The sequence below is a fragment of the Homalodisca vitripennis genome, chromosome 2 (genome assembly GCF_021130785.1).
Source record: "Homalodisca vitripennis isolate AUS2020 chromosome 2, UT_GWSS_2.1, whole genome shotgun sequence".
Classification (NCBI taxonomy): Eukaryota; Metazoa; Arthropoda; class Insecta; order Hemiptera; family Cicadellidae; genus Homalodisca; species Homalodisca vitripennis.
The window spans coordinates 20,925,319-20,946,595 of NC_060208.1; the positions used below are offsets into that span (position 1 = coordinate 20,925,319).

Consider the following 21,277-nt stretch of genomic DNA (forward strand, 5'->3'; position numbering starts at 1 on the left):
GGAGGCTTTTGATAAATGGACAAACTGAAAATTACGAAAACGTCAACCCAAAATAACGAGCTATAGATAGATGTATACAAGTGGTTTAAAGAGTCGTGAAAAAATGAAAGGAAATTTATTATTGCGTTGATTACTTTGTTAAAAGATTGCGAATATAATTTTCATAAGCAATACATTTGATTAGAAATTTATTTTACCTATATACAAGAGTGATGCTAACTATCATTACGGGAGACAAGACTTTAAAACACGTGAATTGCGAAACCAAATTACAGTCTATGATAAGTCGGCACACATTTGTATGGTTACTGGCATAACAAGTGGCATACATTTGTATGTTGAAAAATAATATTTTAGTGTCACTTCCAAATGTATATATATAATACAATGTTTTTCTTGTACTTTGTTTTTTGTTAACATCAAAACGTAATCTACTTTCTGGATAGCCCTCGTATATAAATGAGCTTATTACTTTTTGCCCAAAAGTTATTACGAATCCGTAATTTGTCACAAGTTTTTAAATACTCAAAGTATCAAGCAAGCGTTAAACCAAATAAATACAATTCTATGACGAAATTTAAATGTGCATTACAATGTATAGGCTACATTTAAATAGCCTAATTTAATGCTAACAATTTATCAGCTCTCTTCACAGCTCACAAGTACTCACTTCCCTGGGACTCGAACCTGGTTGAGTAATATTTGTGTTTCCTTGATTATGTTCATAATGTGTGATGAGTTAATTAATTAATTAAGGCGCATTAGTAGAGGTTGTAGTTTCAGTTACGTGTAATTAATTAGGTAATAACCTTCAAAGGCAAGTGGTTACCTAAGCTCTCAACAAAGTAATTCATTGAAGAGAAGAGAAGCCAAGTTAATTACGTATTAATAAGTGCACAACGAAGTGCTCGATGTACAAATACACACCAAATAGTCTTTGAAGAATGGAAAATATCGTTTTATAACTAATATTGACTGGAATACCGTAGTGAAGAAAACTTTTTGTTTTATTATCGCGAACTAAAAGTCATATCATAATCTTCCAAAATATTATTACAGGCTCAACAGGCTCTTGTTGTCCTTTGTGAGTAGTCTTTTGAAATATAGATCTTGTATGTAGGGTCCTCTGGTTCCAAGACTATTAATTTTAGAGTCAATGGGTCAAAATTAAAGGTAAAAGTAAAATTCTAAACTTCCTTCATTGATTTTATGGTAACGAGAATAAATGCAAAATACAATATTGAGTCTTTGGGAAATTTAATCATATATGATGAACTTTGATTGGTTGATTATACCAGACTTTGATTCAATGTAATGGTTATGGAAGGTTGGTGGGACGTGGCCAGTGGCGTATATAGAATATTATTTCGGGAGGTGACTACACACTGGGTGGCATAGGAAGTATAAAATATTCTCCCAAAATAGGAGCTCGGAAATCTTCGCCCGGAAAATCTTTGAGCTTTAAAACCAATTTATACAATTTTTTCTAGCCAGAAACAAAATACTGGGTTTAATTTTAATGTTTGTCGGAGGGGGGGGGTGCTTGAGCCCCCTAAATTCTCCTCATATACACCCATGGTTTTCGCCAGCCATTTTCTTTCCTACGTCATTATTCAAATCAATATAGTCAATCTTCGCATACCAATCCCAAGTAATCATATTATATTTAGAATATACACTTCGTACATATATACTTAAAAACTAATGTTATTTATTAATTTCAAAAATAAAAACTATTAAAATAGGAATATAATAGTACGGTAACCCAATATATAGCCACCGGCTTTGGGCTAAAATAATTATTTATTATTTCCTCATCACAAACAAAGCAAATTACATTAATAAGTAAACGGAAAACACTAAGCATGTCTTTCACAAAAATACAACTACAGTATTGTTAAGCTTGATTTGTATTGTATAAAAGTGTAAATGATATGTGATCCCTGTGTTGGGTAGGACTCCACCGATCGCTGGCTCAAACGACACAAACACAAACTCGTTCCCATGCACATTGCACACTGTCAAAGTGAATCCAGGACAAACAATATTGCCATCTGTTTGGAGGGAAACAGCTGATTATTGCCTTCCCATGACAGCTGAGTCAGGTGCGCGCGCATCCAGGCGACATAACCTCTCTACCTGACGATGTGTCTTGCTGCTACCTGCTCTGTTCGTCCTGCCCCTCCTGTCCTGATCCTCCCTCGTCGGTTAGTTGTGGCCTCCCTAGCCCACTCCCCTCTTTAACTGGATATTATATTACATGACGAGGGTGACAGGGATAAAGGACGGGCAGACCTTCCCTGCACCTTTGATACTTTGTAGGCTTTTGTATCAGAAAGATCCAACAATAACGGGACCAGTTCGGGTTCTCATCGTTTTCTTTAGGGATTTCATTCGATTCTGTTCCGCCCGGAAAGGAAATAGCAAAAGGAAACAGCAAATCCCTGAAATAGCAAACAATAAAACAAAAAATAAAAATTACTTTTCGTTGTATTGAGGTTTTTTACTTTCGGTTGACTCACCTTTTTATGGTGGGATGGATTATTTAGAGTTCGTCCACGAATAAATCTTTTCTGGAACAACAATGACGGTAGATGTACATTTATCCCTCCGACTACCTTTAGTATTCTCCTTAAACACCAAGTCGTTGTTTGGCTTTGCAAGCTTGCTTTCTAAAATCTTTTAAAAATCAGTTTTTTACTGTAAACCTAACTGTATTGTGTATAATTGTGTTCACATTGAACAGTGTAATATACAATGATAATAAGTAACCAGGGTAAATATTTTCATTCGAATTTTTTACGGCGAGTGAAATTTTTTTTGCATGTAAAAAGAGGGGAGGTGTGTCTGGAAAATATAGTTAAGTATATATATATTTCAAATTTTGAGATAGCCTAAAGATAAAAAATTTAGTCTATTTAAAAAAAGTAGTTTTGTATGAGTCTTTAAGTAAATAAATTAGTTTTGGCGCAAACCATGAAAGTAGTACAAGAAGCGTGGGTTTCATGATAAAAACACTAGATTTGTAAAATGTTTATAAATTGTAATGAACTGTAAATTAATTACATTTGGTATAATTTTATTTACAGTAAACGATAGAAGCCCAAAAATAAATATCGTGTTAAATAAAAGTTTTTATTTTTTTATAGTTAGTAGAAACCAAATTTGCTATAATACGTTTCTAAAAAAGGAATAATTAACCTACCTAATAAAACCAGTTATTCTAATAATGTATTGGGGTTGTGTTAAATTTTAAAGCACAGCATATCCAATTTATTGGATTTATAGAAAGATTTTTATAATAGTAGTTTTGTGCGTGACGTGTTAGTTAACATGCATTAGAAAAATAATCAGGTTGCACACATTTTACTAGGCGCTCCCGATATAAAATACAAATTTATTCATGTAAGCAACCTATTTTTTGAAAGTGATAAAATTTAGGGAATCGTATCAAATTAAGGTTTTGTTTCACACTATCCAAAGAAGTATCAAATTGTCGTACATTTGTTATTGTCTTCATTGTTGCATATTTAAAACTTTATTTAATAGCGTGTAAAAAATACCACTAGGATTTTTCAAAATAATTGGACAGATTAAATATACAATAGAGAAAGTTTTATAAAATAGAGGAATCTATTTGTATTTTTATCACTTTTGTGGGAGATACACTTTTAGGCAGTTGAAGCTCTATAAAATAATAATAAATTAACGTTTTTCGTAAATTTATATTATGTGCAATTTAGTTAGTGCAATAATATATGTCTTTCATTTCAACCATAAGTGTGCTGTAACGTCAATTAAACACGAATTTAACAACAGTAGACATTTCCAGCGCCGTGCGAGAAGGTTCATCCATTTTGCAACACACATCAACATTGCTAATTGCGTTACGTAGAGCGAAGGCTCTCGTAGTGTATACACTTCATTAATACGGCTAATACATTTTCAGGGCCTTTCCTTTTCGCCAGATAGTACATGAATACTGTAGACTTTACTTTAATCTAAATATACATTGTTATTAATATTAAAGAAATGTTACCCCATAATTATTATAAACGGTACATCAATTAGTAAAATCATATTTAGAACATAAAATGTAACAAAAAATGTAAGTGGATTCCTCATAGTTATAAATAGGTTGGTTTTTAATGCTCGCTGTAAACCAAAGTATCCGTTTTAAAGAATGTCTTATTTTACCAGGCGAAATTAGGAATAAGAAGTCCTCTCTAACACTTAACCTGGGGAGGAAAGGAAGGTGACTTCCGGACCACCATCACTGGTCGGCAGGTGGGCTGCTTGCAAGGACAGGATCGCTCTTCGGCCACCCATCCAAGCAGCAGTCACGCTCGACGTTGCTTGATTCGGTTATCTCGTGATAACCACTGTACCCACTATACTACGCCATTGGTCTTAAGTTCTCCCTCAGAACCAAGTGAATAAACAAATGGTAGATCTAGTAAGCAACAGTGTTAGGGATAAGTCTGCACGAGTAAGGAAAAACATGAGCACTAACTTGCTGTATCAGTTGCTAGGCTAGCTGCATCTATGTTTTCCGATATCATAGAGTACAGCACAGCAAAATATAACTTTAGGTATTTTTCCTATCGCAACCCGGGCACAGTTTCCTAAAATCGGAAAGGATATATTTTCATCTGACCAAAAACATCATTCCGATGTTGTTTGATTCACTCTTTCCCTAGAGTGCATCAAATTAAAAGTCAGTTTTCTTTAAAACAAATACTCACTCGATAAAAATGCTTTATTGTCGTAAACAAAATTACATGTATGACTAGGGTAATTTCATAAAATAAGGTCTAAAGCAAGAACACTATAAAGTCGACATGATAATAATTGACTTATTATAAAATGTACTTAGAGATTGTCTTATAAAACGTCATTTATAGTATAATATTCTTGTTCAACTAGAGTTCCTTTTATTTTTATTTTGAATTTTTCGATATTTACTAATCCTTGCATGGACTGTGGCTGCTTATTCAACAATTGAATGCATGAAAATAACCATTGACGCTCACAAAATGAGGTTTTATGGCCTGAGACCTGCAAGGTAAAAAGATTTCTTGTGGTAAAGTGAGAGGGTTTAATTAGGAAAATATGAGGGTTTTTATGAACGAACATTATACAGCTAAATATGTACAAGGAAGCAATAAATTGTTCCTGTGAAAAGTGAATCTGTATGATTGCCTTCCTTGCAATTCCAAAAACAACTTGAATGACCCTCTTTAAAAGTTTAAAGAGGCGGTGGGTTCCTCCGCACTCATGTCCCCAAATGGAAAAGCCATGATCCAAGTGTGGATAAAAACAACCAAAGTAAGCAGTAAGCAGAATACATGTATTATTGAAAAAAGTAAGTCTACGAAGAAGGAAGTTAGCCTTGCTCAATTTTTCAGATACCTTGTTGATATGACCGTCAAAGCACAAGTTGCTATCAAACGTTAGTCCCAAAAAATCAGTGCTAATAAGGCTCTCACTTTCATTCTTTCATTCACGGGCGTTGGTTGAAGATTCGAATGGGTAATTATCCACGGCGATATACCATACACAAAGTCTCCCAGTAAACACGCAGAGCCATCAAAGCGATATAATTCCCCTAACTTCGCTCCAAAGCGAAATCCTTGCATCGTGAACGCTTCCTGACCACACAGCACTCACTTGTAAACTTCTCAATGGTATCACACGTTGCCTGTATGTTAATACAGACAAATTCCTTTCAATTTTTATATTCATCGTGTAATGTATGCGGGTCGACACTGTACTCTCTATGGGTCGGGGAAGAATAATTAAACTACACATTTAGAGTAACATTGCCTCTAGGACCGCTCGTAAAGGAACGGACGGGACGCGGAGGTTACATGACGGTGTCTGGTGGTGGACTCCGGGTGGACTGCTGGCTAGCCAGCTTGGACCGTTGGTTTGTAGGGTAGTGGCGTGATGTGACGTCACAGGAGAGCAGCCTATGAGCATTCTTATTCTTTTAGACCACATCGTATGTTACATCGCCTGACAATACATACTGCCAACATCACTGGTGCAGACATTAAATATCACTATGGATACCTACCAACTTAGTACTTCTCACACTAAAATACACTACAATCCTCCCCCTTAAATACATAAGTCCCCTACAATTTTAGAAATTTATCAATTACAATTTGTTTTTACAATTCTCCAATTTTAAATCAATTACAATGAATAAGAAAATTGACATTATACTCTTTTATTTTTGTAAGTATAGATTATAGAGAACAAAATACAAACTCAATATAATCATTTAACACAAATCACAAACCCCCCCACTTCAATCAAAACCAATAAATCAGAATATAGCAATTAATAACACATTGAATGAACACAATTAACAAATCGATAATAATAATGCTTAAACAATATTAATTATATACAAGTCACAATTGGGTTGTATTTACAAGTCCATTTTGACTAAAGGTTTACGATCCCTTAGTGGGTATCGTCTAACAGGTGTCATTTGTTTGGGTGAAACGCTGGAACTGTTATTGTTTACATTTGTACGTGGGCTGGGGCTTTGCCCCTGAGCGTTTTCTGTTATTGTTATGGTTTTGCGGAGAGGGGGGCAAGGTCGTTGCTAAAAGTACTGGCGACCTAGCGCTCGCTCTGTCCCGCGACTGTATATCGATCGTTTCCTGCGTGTGCTCTGTTGCCACGCTTGCGTCTGGGAGTCTAGGCATTGTTGTCAACTCAGACATTTCCGGACTACACTGTAAACCTACCAAACTGGTCGATATGTCGTTTCCACCTCATGCCCGTATTCAGTTCAACTAAATACGTGACTGGTCCTAATCGTGAAACTATCACACCTGGTATCCACTTATTTCTACCTCTGTAATCTCTGGCTATGATTGGTTGTCCAATAGCTAACTGTCTAGTTTTACTACCCCTATAGTACAATCGTTGTTTTTCTTGATTATCTGACATTATTGCTTTAACATTTGGGCGAATTAAATCTAACCTAGACTTTAGCGATCTGCCCAACATTAATTGAGCTGGGCGATAGATTGGTAGTAGAATGCACTGTATTTCTATAAGTGAACAGGAAGTTACTCAAAGCTAATTCTAAATCCTTGGAATTATGAAGAGCTGTTTTCAATTTATTTTTAATAGTTCTGACTGACCGTTCTGCCAAACCATTGGTTTCTGGGTGGTATGGTGGTGAAAACGTGTGTTTGATACCATTTGACATCAAAAATTCTTTAAACTCTTGACTGGTAAAAGGTGGTCCGTTGTCGGACACTATGTGGTCTACAATACCATACCTACTAAATAATTCCCTTAATTTCACAATCGTGTGAACAGCTGCCGTTGAAGCAACGGGCAACACCTCTGGCCACTTAGAGTACGCATCTTTTACCACCAAAAATAACTTGGACTGAAAAGGTCCAAAAAAATCAATATGAATTCGAGACCAAACTCGTTCCGGAACATTCCAATGATTGCAGGAAAGCCTTGGGCGGTTTTGCTCGTTCCTCCAAACAGGCTGCACAGCTGTTAGCTAGTTGTTCTATGTCCCGGTCGATATTAGGCCACCATACATATGCACGGGCTAATGCCTTCATTGCGAACAATACCTATGTGTGAAGTATGCAATTCGTTCAGAATGTTTATTCTGAACCTTTTAGGTATTACCACCCTGTACCCCCACATTAGGATTCCTTGCTCCAAAGTTAATTCCGACTGTCTAATTTCAAATGGCTTTAGATCTGGTTTCAGTTACAATAGGCCAACCTAATTCTACATAGGATATTACCTTTTTGATTTCACTATCTACCATTGATTCTCTTTTTATGTCTACATAGCTTAATGGTATGTCATTTTCAGCTAAACACTGCAAATAGGTACCTATGACATTAATATTAAGGTCATCATCCGAGATTTCATCTTTAATTAATCTCACTATTTACAGGTAATCTAGATAAACCATCGGCATTGCCATGGTTTTTGGGACTTAACATACACAATCTCATATTGGAAACCACTTAAAAACAAAGCGTATCGTTGTAACCTACTGGCTGCGAAAGCAGGTTAACCCTTTCTTTGGTCCAAAAATAGCCACTAAAGGCTTATGATCAGTCTTTAACAAAAACTGTGTACCATATAAATATTGACTAAATTTCTTAACACCAAATACAATGCTTAATGCTTCCTTATCTATTTGTGAATAGTTTTTCTCAGCGCTATTTAACACTCTACTTGCGAATGATATAAGGTCTTTCTGTACCGTCGTAATTGAATCTGACTCAAAAACTGATGCAATGCCATATGGACTAGCATCACTGGCTACCACTAGTGGTAATGCAGGATCATAATGCGCTAAAACTTCAGCAGAGATTAACTTTTGCTTAATCTCTTGTAGTGCCTTCTTACATGCTAAATTAAATACAAAATCGGTATCCTTTCTTAAACAACTGATACATTGGGGTTAAAATAGTGGATATCCTAGGAATGAAACGTGAATAGTAATTAACAAGACCAAGGAAGGCTTTAAGCTGTGTCACATTTTGAGGTTCAGGTGCCTTGACAATTGCTTCAACCTTACTAGGTGCGGTATGCAACCCTTGTTTACTGATAACAAAACCTAAATATTCTAAACTGTCACAGAAAAATTTACATTTGTTCTTGCTCACTGTGAACCCATTGTTCTTCAAGTCTTTGACACACTAGTCTAAGTCTATGCATGTGTTCCTCATTGTTTTTACCTGTTACTAGAATGTCATCTAAAAATACAGTTACCCCCGGGATACCTTGTAATGTTCGTTCTATTATTCTCTGGAATATTCCCGGTGCTGAACTGATACCAAAACATAGGCGATTGTAAGCATACAATCCTTTGTGTGTGCTAATTGTACAATACGTTTGACTATCTACATCTAGTTTAAGCTGCTGATAAGCTGAAGATAAATCTATTTTAGAGAATTTTTCTCCGTTTTGTAGGCTGGCAAATATTTCTTCAATTTTCGGTAACGGGTGTCGGTCTACCTCCAAGAAAGGATTTACAGTTATTTTATAATCCCCACAAATTCTTATTTTCCCATTAGCCTTAATAATTGGTACAATGGGAGTCCCCCATTCACTGGTATCTACTGTGTGAAAATAACGTTCTCTTGTTCTAGTCTAGTCAGCTCGGCTTCTACTTTTTCTTTAAGTGTAAAAGGTAACGTCCTAGGTTTAAAGTATTTTGGTACTACATTTTCTTTTAACTTTAATTTAACTGGTGCACCCTTGAAACATCCCAACTTATCCGTAAATACATTTGGAAACTCTTGGTACAGTAATTCTACTTGTTTTGTTTTTGTTGACAACAGACGGATTGACAGATGTTTGTTTGTTTACCTCTACAGGTGTGTTGTGGCTTCCACTGACAGGCGTGCATGCGTCTGCCGCGCTGCCGCCTGCAGTTTGACACAACCCCCCACCATGCTCGTGCGATCAGCTGACTGTACATTGTTTACATTACTAGGCCACTCTAACTGTTAAATCTAATGCTTGCATCCAATCACGCCCTAACAAGGGATTAGCCCATTAGCTACGATGTATAAAGCTAATTGTTTCTCTTTACCTTTATGTTGTACATTGACCATAAACCTTACCTAAAGGCCTGATCTTTTCATGTGTATATGAACTTAATACTAAGCTAGTTGGATACATGTTTACATTTCCTAACTTAGTCTTACAATCTTTTTCTGACATAACTGAAACACAAGCTCCACTATCGACTTCAAATACAATTTCCTTACTTTCCACTAATAACTGTACCGTTATTGGCTCAATTTTATTAATCTTAGTTTCTATTTCTTTAACCGTAAATAGATTGGAAATGTCATACACATCGTCATTGTCTTTATGTTTCCAGTGATTATCTGAACCGGACTCTGCTGATTCTTTACTTTCCTCTACATAGTGCTGCCTACCTTTATAAACATATTGCTTTTTATTGCTGTAAAAACTGTTTCCCTTTAGCTGAAGGCTCCTTAGACCTATTTGTAAAAACATTTGGTTTGTTCTCATTAGGTTTGTTAACATAATTTTTTCGATCTACAAACTCTTTCAAGGTGTCCCTTCTTTTTACAATGATTACACGTGTACTCACGAAACCGACATTGCGATGCTGTGTGTGTGATCCTCGCTTGCCGCAACAATAGCAGGTGATGTCTCCCAGCGCCTTCCCGCCGTCCGATGACCGTCCTCGCTGCGATGCTCGCCGCCTGTGTCCTTTTCGGTTATCGACCCGCTGCTCTGCATCCGGTGAATACGTCCTCCTGCAGTTGTCATCTGGGCCGCCCCCTTCTCAGCAAATTCCATTGCAGTAGCTAGTTGCACGGCTTTTTCATAAGTGAGGTTCTCCTCCCCGAGAAGTCTTTTCTGTATCTGTTGGTCTCGCAGACCCGCGACTAATCTGTCCCTTAAGTAGTCTGGCAATTTATCACCAAAATTCACAATACTTAGATAACTGTTTTAAATGCACAATATAATCGCTAAACCGTTTCATGATCCAATTGATTCCGCCTACTAAATTTAAATCTTTCCGTGATAAAAGAAGGCTTGGGATGCAGATGATTCGCTATAGTGTCCACAATTTCCTTGTACGACTTGTCAGACGGTTTGTCTGGTGTAATTAAGTCTTTCAGTAACGTATAGGGCCTTACACCCATAACTGTCAACAAAGTGCTTAGTTTCTTTGAATTATCGATATCATTACAATCAATAAAAAACTCAAATCTCTCTATATAAGACTGCCACGATTCTTCCGCACTATCAAAATAACCCATAGACCCGATAGTTGCCATTTTGTTTTCTTGTACACTCCGTAATAACTGTTTAAAATGTCCCCGGGTAAAAATAATCGTCTAACGGCATTAATTGCAACGATTAAAATCAGCTTGTGCGCTGCTTACACCAAGAATAGTTTATATCGATCGGCGTACCTTACTACTCCCGACCGTTGGAATGTCCGGAATGTCCTTGCACATTCGCGGTTATTTGCACGTGTTCATTACGATAGTTGCCCTTCCGCACTATATCACTGTAATTCACTGTTTCAATGTCCCGAATGTCCTGCACATTCGTTGTTATTTTGCACGTGTTCATTACGCTTGTTGCCCTTCCGCACTAAATCACTGTAATTCACTGTTGCAGTTGTTTTCCTCGTCGCCACTGTAACGACGTTCCACTGTTGCAGTTGTTTTCCTCGTCGCCACTGTAAGCGACGTTCCACTGTTGCAGTTGTTTTCCTCGTCGCCACTGTAAGCGACGTTCCACTGTTGCAGTTGTTTTCCTCGTCGCCACTGTAAATGTATGCGGGTCGACACTGTACTCTCTATGGGTCGGGAAGAATAATTAAACTACACATTTAGAGTAACATTGCTCTAGGACCGCTCGTAAAGGAACGGACGGGACGCGGAGGTTACATGACGGTGTCTGGTGGTGGACTCCGGGTGGACTGCTGGCTTAGCCAGCTTGGACCGTTGGTTGTAGGGTAGTGGCGTGATGTGACGTCACAGGAGAGCAGCCTATGAGCATTCTTTATTCTTTTAGACCACATCGTATGTTACATCGCCTGACAATACATACTGCCAACATCACTGGTGCAGACATTAAATATCACTATGGATACCTACCAACTTAGTACTTCTCACACTAAATACACTACACATCGCTTCGGATTTCATAATTTCCTACATATGTATAGTCCAACATTCCTAACACAGTTAACGTTGGGAGTGCCAATGGCCGAGCGGTCTAGGTCATTGGACTTTGTTAGAGAGCGCAGGTTCAAATCCTGTCTGTGACTGAAGCACTTTTTATCAGTACCATCGATCTTGTACTATATCGACTTCCCCAGTGGCCCACGAGGATAGGGGAATAAGGCTTAAAAGGTGATCGGCCTCTCCTAAAAAAAGATCGTACGAAAAACGTGGTCACCAAAGGATCTATGCCTCATCCAATTCCTTAACCGTTTATGGAAAATGAATCCAGTTATGAGCCTCAGTTGTTTAATTCATTACATATTTTAGAGTTTTGGATGCAGTTCTTCTATGGACACAAATGTCTTCGGCAATTCCTGACAGGAATCTGTGTTTCGCAACAAATTTCAGGATGATATCCATTTGCTTCCAAGGTAAAAGAGCACCGTGTATCCGTTTCATTTAAGAACTCTGCAGCTAATGTTCACTTTCTAACCTTAATTAACTATTTACACTTTGTTATTTCCAAATTCACGGAATACTGTATCTGGTGGAGTGACTGTAAATCAACAGCCTTTTTGGAGGTTACCAATGAACAACTAAACAGCTACAATGCCCTGGACTACACTTAACAATTTCGTAGCAGTTTTTAGCCTGAAAAGAACAACATCTACAACTAGGCCTAGTTAAATCTAGCCCATTTTATTATTTATTAGACCTCAAATGGAATTAGACCTCAGTTTAAACAAGTTCTAGGTTTTATTGACTTCACCCAATCAGCTACCTTAATTGCAGTGAAATTGAACGGTGTGGTTTACCCATCGGAATTTCCAAGCGATTTTTGATCTGATATAACTGTAATATAATTAAAATAATATACTTGGTATTATAAATTATACAACTGAAATCCTCAGAAACTTTAGTGCTTGAACGATTTTACGAATTTAGACGACAACACTTTTTATCACAACAGTTTACAAGATTAACACTTAGGTACTTTAGATAATAGCCAACAATTGAGTTGTACTCTATATTGGTCCCGTTATCTAATTTCGAATACGTATATAAAAATAACCTTCAATACGTAGAATTCAGTAAAATCTCTTATGGATGTTAAAATGTTATAAATATTGTAAAATAAAATATTATTAAATATTACTATTTTCGATCGAACGGACTGTCGTATTAAACAATACTTTCTTATCCCTATGCACAGCGAAGTATATAAATGCTAAGCAAATAAATAAGCTAATCAAGTCATATTAGGATTGCACAATATCTTAGTCAGTGTTATGGTTTTAGTTCGGATCATATAACACGTATTGTATATGTAGTAATATTTTAAGTTTAAAAATTGTTGAGTGAAACGTTTTAAAAATGTATACTGTTCAATTATTTTATTTGCCACTAACCAATCACAAAACGTGGGCTATTTCAGAGGTAAAAATCAACATTATTATACTGTAACTTTTATTAGCCCATAATGTCATTGACATCTGTAACGATGACTTCAGTGAGCAAAGGCTAGGTAGACCTATTATGTTACTATCTCCAAATTATAGGGTTATATTAGTAAAATAAAAAACTAAAACCATTTTTAGAAACATTTATTGTCACGCGTTTTGGCATTTCGTAATCTTCAGTGTAAATTAAACTCTAAAAGAAATAAAAACAATTAAATGTACACATGTGGACCTAAACGGATGGTAAATTTAAATAACAGGTTGTAATTTTTATTAGTATTCTGTGTTTAATATTTAGTTTTTTTTTAAATTGGGTTTATCTTCTTTTTACATTAATATTTAGAATATTATGAGCATCTTTGTTGTAATTTAGTTGGATAAGTAATTTTTATTTGGTGTTTAATTTTTCTCCTTTCCTTTCGATATATTAAATTTCCATGTTCTTTCCAATATTTCTGTAATTATGGTCCGTTTCTAATAGGTGTTCAGCGAAATTTTATGTCACTGTAAATATGTTATTTGTTTTCGAAACTTTTATGTTCTTTAACTTTTTATTACAATTTCGGCCAGTTTGTCCAACAGTCACTACAGTTAATGTTGTATACCTCACATTGTTTGTATAATTCTTGTTTGTGACCATTGTGGTTCACTTTGATTTCAATAAATTTAAATGTTTTATTTCTTGTGTTATTTTAGTTACTGATGGAAAATTTGGAATTTTGAAAGGGTTTTCGAACAACTTTGTTTAATTTAGTATTGAGTAATATAAATTTTACCATCTGTTTAAATGGTCCACTTGTGTACATTTAGTTGTTTATTCTGGCCTATATGTGTGACATTTATACTAGGCTAAAAAACAGCAAAAAGATCATATCATTAAAAAAGTCGACCGGTACCAAAGAGGTTGTTTTATCATTCAGTTTCAACTTTACTAACCGTCAGCAAACTGTTTGAATTTATTTACAGCTGATCTTTAGTCATATAAATATTACCCATATCACCCTACTAGACTAGTAGCCATATTTATCCAAATAGTCGGTCTGTACATTGTTACCGGGCGCTGAACTGATTACGTGTCCGATGATAGATTTTGAGTGTATCAAGCTAAGACCAATATAATCCAAGAAAGACGTATAAGTTAACCACAAATTTTAGTCCTCGCTGGACCAACTCGGCTTATTCTGGCTGGTTTATATTTCCGGTTGAAGGTTTTTTGTATACAGTAAAAACAGATGTTACTTATATGTGGCTGTGGGTTTCTAGGAGCGGCACATCAGAAACTGCGAGTGTGGTTTTTATTGGGGTTAAGGGATGTCTGAGGGTTGGAGTGGGGTTCACTTGTTGCTAAAAGCTTCAGCAAGACTAAACATGAGGAAGGGATCTTCTTCGCGTTTATAGACAACTAGCCTCCTCCCTCTCTTCCAAGCTGGTATAGCTGTGACTTACTCCTTCCTTATGGTGGTGGTACTATGGGATCTTGGAGGAGGTGGTACCATTTCCTTACCCTTGTTATTCCCTTAGGACAAGAAGCTCAGAAATTGCACTTAGCCCTAAAAGGGCCTTTGTGCTGCTTCCAAAACGTCAGGATATTCTGGATTTTTAAGGTTGTAAGAAGGGGCCTGTCAAGATCCACGAGGAAGGATTTCGCGCATTAAAGTCAGGCATGTCTCCTTGGAAGAAGGGAAGCCAGCTCTATACCAGCCTCTGCAGTCAAAGCAGTGAGGGTATGGCATGCCCTTATGTTTACGTTAGCAACGCCTTTAACATTTAAGGAACTCCACCAACTCCAACAGTCATTCCCCGCAGCAGAGTAGACCTCTCGATCTACCCTTGGACCCCAATACCTCGACATTTGCGTTCAGTGATGTGCTGCTCCTGGACATCCACAGGGTTGCCCAGATTTAAGTGACACACCGGTTTTTACTGTACTCAGAGTAGGTTCAACTTGAAGGTATGAGCCAACCAGATGTGAATATTCCTGGGGTGTTCCTCATTGTTATCTATCCTGAATGTCCTGCCTCTGGAAGCCACGCAGAAGTCCTTTATTACTTTCTACGGGTTCTTGTCTTAAAAAACAAAAATAGCAAATAAAAAACATAAGGTCGAATTTTGTGTCTCCTTAAACTTGTGGTTTTATTAGATGAAATATAAACTTGTCGTATAGATTCAAAAATAGTTTCATAAAAATCGTTTACTTCGAGATTGCTTTTATCTAAATGTAAGGGAGTATAACTGGCAAGACATGACACATTCCATTTAAATAAAATAAAAACTCCCATATGCAAAATAGAGCGATGAAGGTACTTTTCATACTTGTAAGAGAGGTTCGTTAGAGTACATATGACTATTTGTTGAAGTTATATCTTGAACACCTTACGGGACTTAAAATTTAACATTGTGGTATTTGCTATTTTTATGGTTACTTGAAGCTTTTCCCTTTAAATTATGTGTTTAGGAACCTAAGCATAAAACGTTTAATAAATTATCAAATATGTACTTATACAATCCAACATCCCCAATCTGTACGGACCCATACAGGTGAAAATTAAGAACTTATACACGAACTAACATTGCTACAGATTAGATTTTATGAATATATCGCCAAGGATATATCTGTTACAAATAATCCAAAAATATCTTCTTAAAATCTGTGCCTCCTTGACCCCAATTGACTAGGAGAACATCCCCAGACTCTACTCTAGTAATAAATACCACCCATATAATCATCCTAATCTCCTATGAGAATGTTATCAAAACCAAAGGTATATATATATATATATATATATATATATCTTTATTAATATTATATTTTTATATATATAAATTTAAACCAAGGAGCAAACTTGAGGTAAAAAAGGTGCAAGATCAGAAAAAAAACTGTTATGATCGAAAACATTATGTGTAAGCTATAACACAGATTTTATCGTTTAGATGTTCGTTTATTTTCTTCTCTTGGGACAAGAAGCTTTTAAATTGCACTTAGTCCCGTAAGAACCTTAGTGCTGCTTCTGGAGTGACAGGATATTCAGGATGGGTAAGGTTAGGGGGTAGGGGCCGCCTCCTGTCGAGAACCATGAGGAGGAATTTGGACACTAATCTCAAAGTCATATCCCCCCGGAAGAAGGGGAGGCTAGCTCTGAACCAGTCTCTCAAGTCAAAGCAGTCAGGAGTGGCACGCCCTTGTTGAGGCTAGCAAGAACCTCTGAGGTTAGAGAACAAACCCCACTAACTCCAACAGTCATCTCCCTCAGTAGACCTATCGAACTGCCCTTGATCCCCAGAATGTCGACATTTGCGGTTAGTGATGTGCCGCTCCTGGACATCCACAAGATTGCCCAGATTTAAGTGAAACATCGGTTTTTGCTGTGTCCAGTGGTAGGTTCAACTGGAAAGATATAAACCAGCCAGAAGTGATCCCTGCTGTGTTTTAGATAATCGTTAATAGTTATTGTTGGGTCTATGTACCTTGCTCAGCAATAAAATATAACAGGATTAAGTCCACGCGTAGTCACATGGCCCACCTTGTTTTTTTATTTTACTGTGCCTGTGTCCATTTGATGTTACATTATTGTTATTTCTATTGTTCAATACTATACCTAGCGTCGTTATGGAGCGCGCTGAAGTTGTGCGGAAGAACGCAAGAAAGATGAAAGAAGGTTATCTGGAGAAATAAAGATCCGAAGAATCTCTGGTAAGCCATATCTGAGTAACAGATGTGCTGCACGTGGAAAACGTATTCAGAATAAGGCGGCATCCCATAAGTGTAAATATAAGTCCCTTTTTCAAGGTAAAAATCATTGTCATTTAAAGAAATGCATGAGGCAGACCATACAAAGCATAAGAATGATCTATTAGGTCTAATAAATGTTAAACCCGTTCCGTTGCTAGATGTAGGACGGGACTTGATGAGACAATGAGACTACCACTTCACCTAATTATAAGTATCTCTAATGTCGAAACGATGTAAATGTTTCGTTTTGAACTTTTTCGTCATCGATTTTCTTGGGATCTATTCAGACGAACATGAATCCACATTCCAGGAGTCAAGTCTGAGACAGCGTCAGATACTAGGTGCTGCAATAAAAGGAAGGTGAACTGAAGCTAAACTCGGAATTCAATTGAATCAACCCTTCCTACCATAGCTACTTTATGTGTGGAAAACTCGAATGCTCCACCGCTCTTAGATATCGTGTCTATCATATCGTATTGCACTCAGTTGTGTACTTGATGAGACAATGAGACTACCACTTCACCTAATTATAAGTATCTCTAATGTCGAAACGATGTAAATATTTTGTTTTGAACTTTTTCGTCGTCGATTTTCTTGGGATCTATTCAGACGAACATGAATCCACATTCCAGGAGTCAAGTCTGAGACAGCGTCAGATACCAAACGCTGCAATAAAAGGAAGGTGAACTGAAGCTAAACTCGGAATTCAATTGAATCAACCCTTCCTACCATAGCTACGTTATTGTAAGCATTGAACGTTAACTGAAATCCGTGAGCAGATCTAATGTGATCACATACTCTTTTTTCTCAAAGAAGTAAGCCAATGTGGGGAACCGAGACGGATAAAGAGTATTTGTCATCGGACTTACCAATTAAGACGTTATTTAGAGCCTTCAGAAGGAATTAATCTGACTCCCTAGTGATTATATTTAACATACGCTTTCAATCTGTTATATAACAATCTTTTTCTTCTATATACCTTATAGTTTCCGCGATCTTATACGATATTTTAATAGGTATTCTGCTATTCGGGAAGAAATCCAACAAACCAGATATAATTATAACTTTGCAAAATATTCAGTTTATGCCACATACTTTTGTGAAACTGATTTAGTAGCAGCAAAGATAAAAGTTTATGAGGTTCGGAAAGAACCCCTTAACAGCACAGCAAACACTGCATCATTTAAAAGCCAAAAATACCAAAAACCCGATTATATAATATAAGCACATAAACCTAACAACGATAAGTCTTGGTTTTCACTACATTTTCAGAGAGTCTTTACCTACTTTAACCTATTCAAATATGTAATACTTTAGATCTTTGTTCATCTACAATCTTTTTAACGTTTATAAGGATAAAAGTGACGGCACCACACTACATGACGTAGTAGGAATGAAGTACCAGCATATGACTTTATAGCATTGAAAAACGTTCAGTCTAAAAGAAATTTAATTGCTTGTAATGGCAACAGCTTCTGGCAAAACAAGAACAGAACAATTTTATGTTTATTGGTCTATTCAACCTTTATTATCGTATAGCAATAAATACATCGTAAATTTCTCGTTACGGGTCATTACTTTTTGAACTGAGACCGTGACTTTGCCAGTATATTAAAAAGGAATTCAGAATGCTACGTTCCTGAAGATTTTAAGATATTGATTAAAGCAATGAAAGGAAGAATACTTTGGCAATTAATATTATGAAGGAAATACATTATTTCCCATTTTTAAGATTGCAGCCGCAACAGCTGCATTCAACGAGTTCGAGGCTTGGGCTACTGTTAATTTAAGATTACTGTTTTTTAAATAGTAAAGATCACACTGATTTTTTTACTAACGTAATATCTTATTTTTAGACTAAGATAAGTTTTACTGTAACGGCAGTTGATTAAAATACTTGGGTCTAAGTTGGGTAAAAAATGTCTTAAGGACGAATATTAACTTTAGGTATTCGAAACGTTTTTGCACATATATTCTACGATTTTATAGTAAATAAAAAAATAACTTTATATTTTATAAATATAAAATATCCGTAAAAGATGTCAAAAAGGTGGTGACACTAGCAGAATTTTCAATTTAAAAAATATGTATAATGATCTTACTGTTATATTTTTAATATCAGTTACCCGTGGCTTAACACGCTATCTCGGAGGCTTTGCACGTGTATAAGCACTTCTGGTTCGAGTTTTGAAATCAAGAAAATATGTAAAAAGTGTGTATTTAGGGCCATTGTAATTTATTTCGGTCTTATTATGTTTTATCCCATAGTTAACTATGACTTGTTTCTCTTATCAGTGATATACATACACAGGTTTGAGAAGCCTACTTCTGTCAAAAAAACAACTAAGATGAGTTTTATGACAGTCTTTTAATTGCATAATTAATGTTAGTAACTTTGTCTTTGATATCTGCATTACAGTACTGACATTACATACACAATATTTACTCAAATGTAGATACGGTAAAAAATTTAATTTTGCTAAAACATTTTATTTTCTAATCTGGATATTTTATTGCTCTCTGCTCAACAGTGGCTGCCGAAAAGGTTGAAATAAGAAGTGTTGTTACTATTAAGCTTACTTTATGCTTTTAAGGATATAAACGTAAAGAAACAGAAAATAGAAGTTAAATGAATAAAAAATACGTGGTTGTAGTGTAATAAAACAATGTTTACATACAACAGTTGATTATATTTTAAGGGTTATTTCAATATATATTAGTTAGTATATTCATTTTCCAAACCTATCTGATTTGTTCATGAACCTAAAAAATTCATATCTTAGAATCTTAGAACTACATTGATAGCTGTTGGGCTTCCAACATATTAAAATGCCAGTCATAAATATACACCGAATTGAGTGCACATTCGGTAGAATTTAGTTAAAATATTGTGACTGAATGTGACTGTGAAGACAGTGACGCAGAACAGTTTAAGAAGCTAATTATGTTAATAAAATTACATTCCATGAGGTGTGGACAAAATAAGACGTTCATGACGCAGATCTAAGAAAGAAAATATTTTTTTCTGCCATATGTTGCCCACGATCATATTAAATCAAAGAAACGGAACAAGAACGTCGAGCTACTGCTTGGATGCGTGGCCGCTGAGAGATCCTGTCCTTGCAAGGAGCCCGCCTGCCCGGCCAGTGATGGTGGTTCGGAAGCCACCTCTAAGACGTTGGTCCCCAGGTGAACTGTAACAGAGGGCTGTGTCCTTACTTTACTTTTTACTTTTTTTAGATCTGGTAGGGCAATTTTAAACGAAACGTAGTCACGTACTCTAAGTACGATTCATATAATCGAAATTATTTCTTATATCCTTGTTTGGCACCAATACATCTATCTACTAAAGTTTTGTTACCCGTAACAGTAATCCAAATATATTCTGCAAATATGGATTAATAATTTAAGAAATATATAGATTATTGAGTATTCTGTAATGCTTTTCTCCCCGCGTGCGATGGTGGTGTAATGGTTAGCATAGTTGCCTTCCAAGCAGTTGATCCGGGTTCGATTCCCGGCCATCGCACTTCCCTTTTTTTAATGTAATTATTTTTTTAACATTAACGTATTTCGAAATAAAAATTTGGCAAATTGGAATATATTTTAATTTTTTATCTAAAGAGACTCCCTCCGGACAGAAATTAGTGTACACTTATAGGTACCCGTATCATAATATAACAAAAAAAGTTGATAAGGCAATAGGATTTGTAATTTTCGGTCCGGATTGTGATTCCTCCAACAGCCTATTTAATAATGAAAGCACAGTAATTTCTTGTTCAGTGTCCCATCTTATTTTAAACTATTTTTTAAGGATATTGGTAGTGGAATCGGTAGTTAAATATGATGGCTACCGTATAAAACAATGCTACTTGGTATTCATTTTGTCGTTTATTGGCGAACGTATCAGGGTGGTTTCTATTCCCGTGGTCCCGAAAGTGGAAAGGTATTTTCCAAATATTCAGCCACCTGAAACTTAACCGGTCGGATGCAATTTACAGACGCATAAGTTCTACAACTGTTTTTTTGTTTGTAGCCTTCGAAAACTCTCTTTCATCAGTCGGTTCTTTTATAGATAAAACGTATAATAATTTTAAGATGTTGTCCTAAGAGTCTCACAATCGACTGGTTGCTTGCGAATCTGCTCGTACCTAATCTTTTGTACAGAACTCATTTAAGTAGAGTGCCCAGACTCGCAAATAGCTTTCAAAATTGTAAATAACAAGGTAGCAGAATACCACCACGTGTCGCGTAACAGGTTTCGCTGAGGTTTGCAAATTTTCAAATCTATAGCTCATTTCACTTTCGAGATGTCATGTGGACAGTGACAGACTGGCATTCATATAAAAAAT

The 21,277-nt window shown here is 36.1% G+C and overlaps 2 protein-coding genes and 1 non-coding gene across 3 annotated transcripts in view; all 3 read left to right on the plus strand.

The window, feature by feature from the left end:
* The window catches only part of LOC124353660 (UDP-glycosyltransferase UGT5-like), a 146,563-nt gene that overhangs the window by 18,072 nt on the left and 107,214 nt on the right, over positions 1-21,277 (plus strand). The window lies entirely within an intron of this gene.
* Positions 1-21,277, plus strand: part of LOC124355552 — a 94,423-nt gene that overhangs the window by 8,727 nt on the left and 64,419 nt on the right. The window lies entirely within an intron of this gene.
* On the plus strand, positions 20,383-20,454 carry Trnag-ucc. The gene has a single exon. It is a non-coding gene; the product is annotated as a tRNA-Gly (tRNA).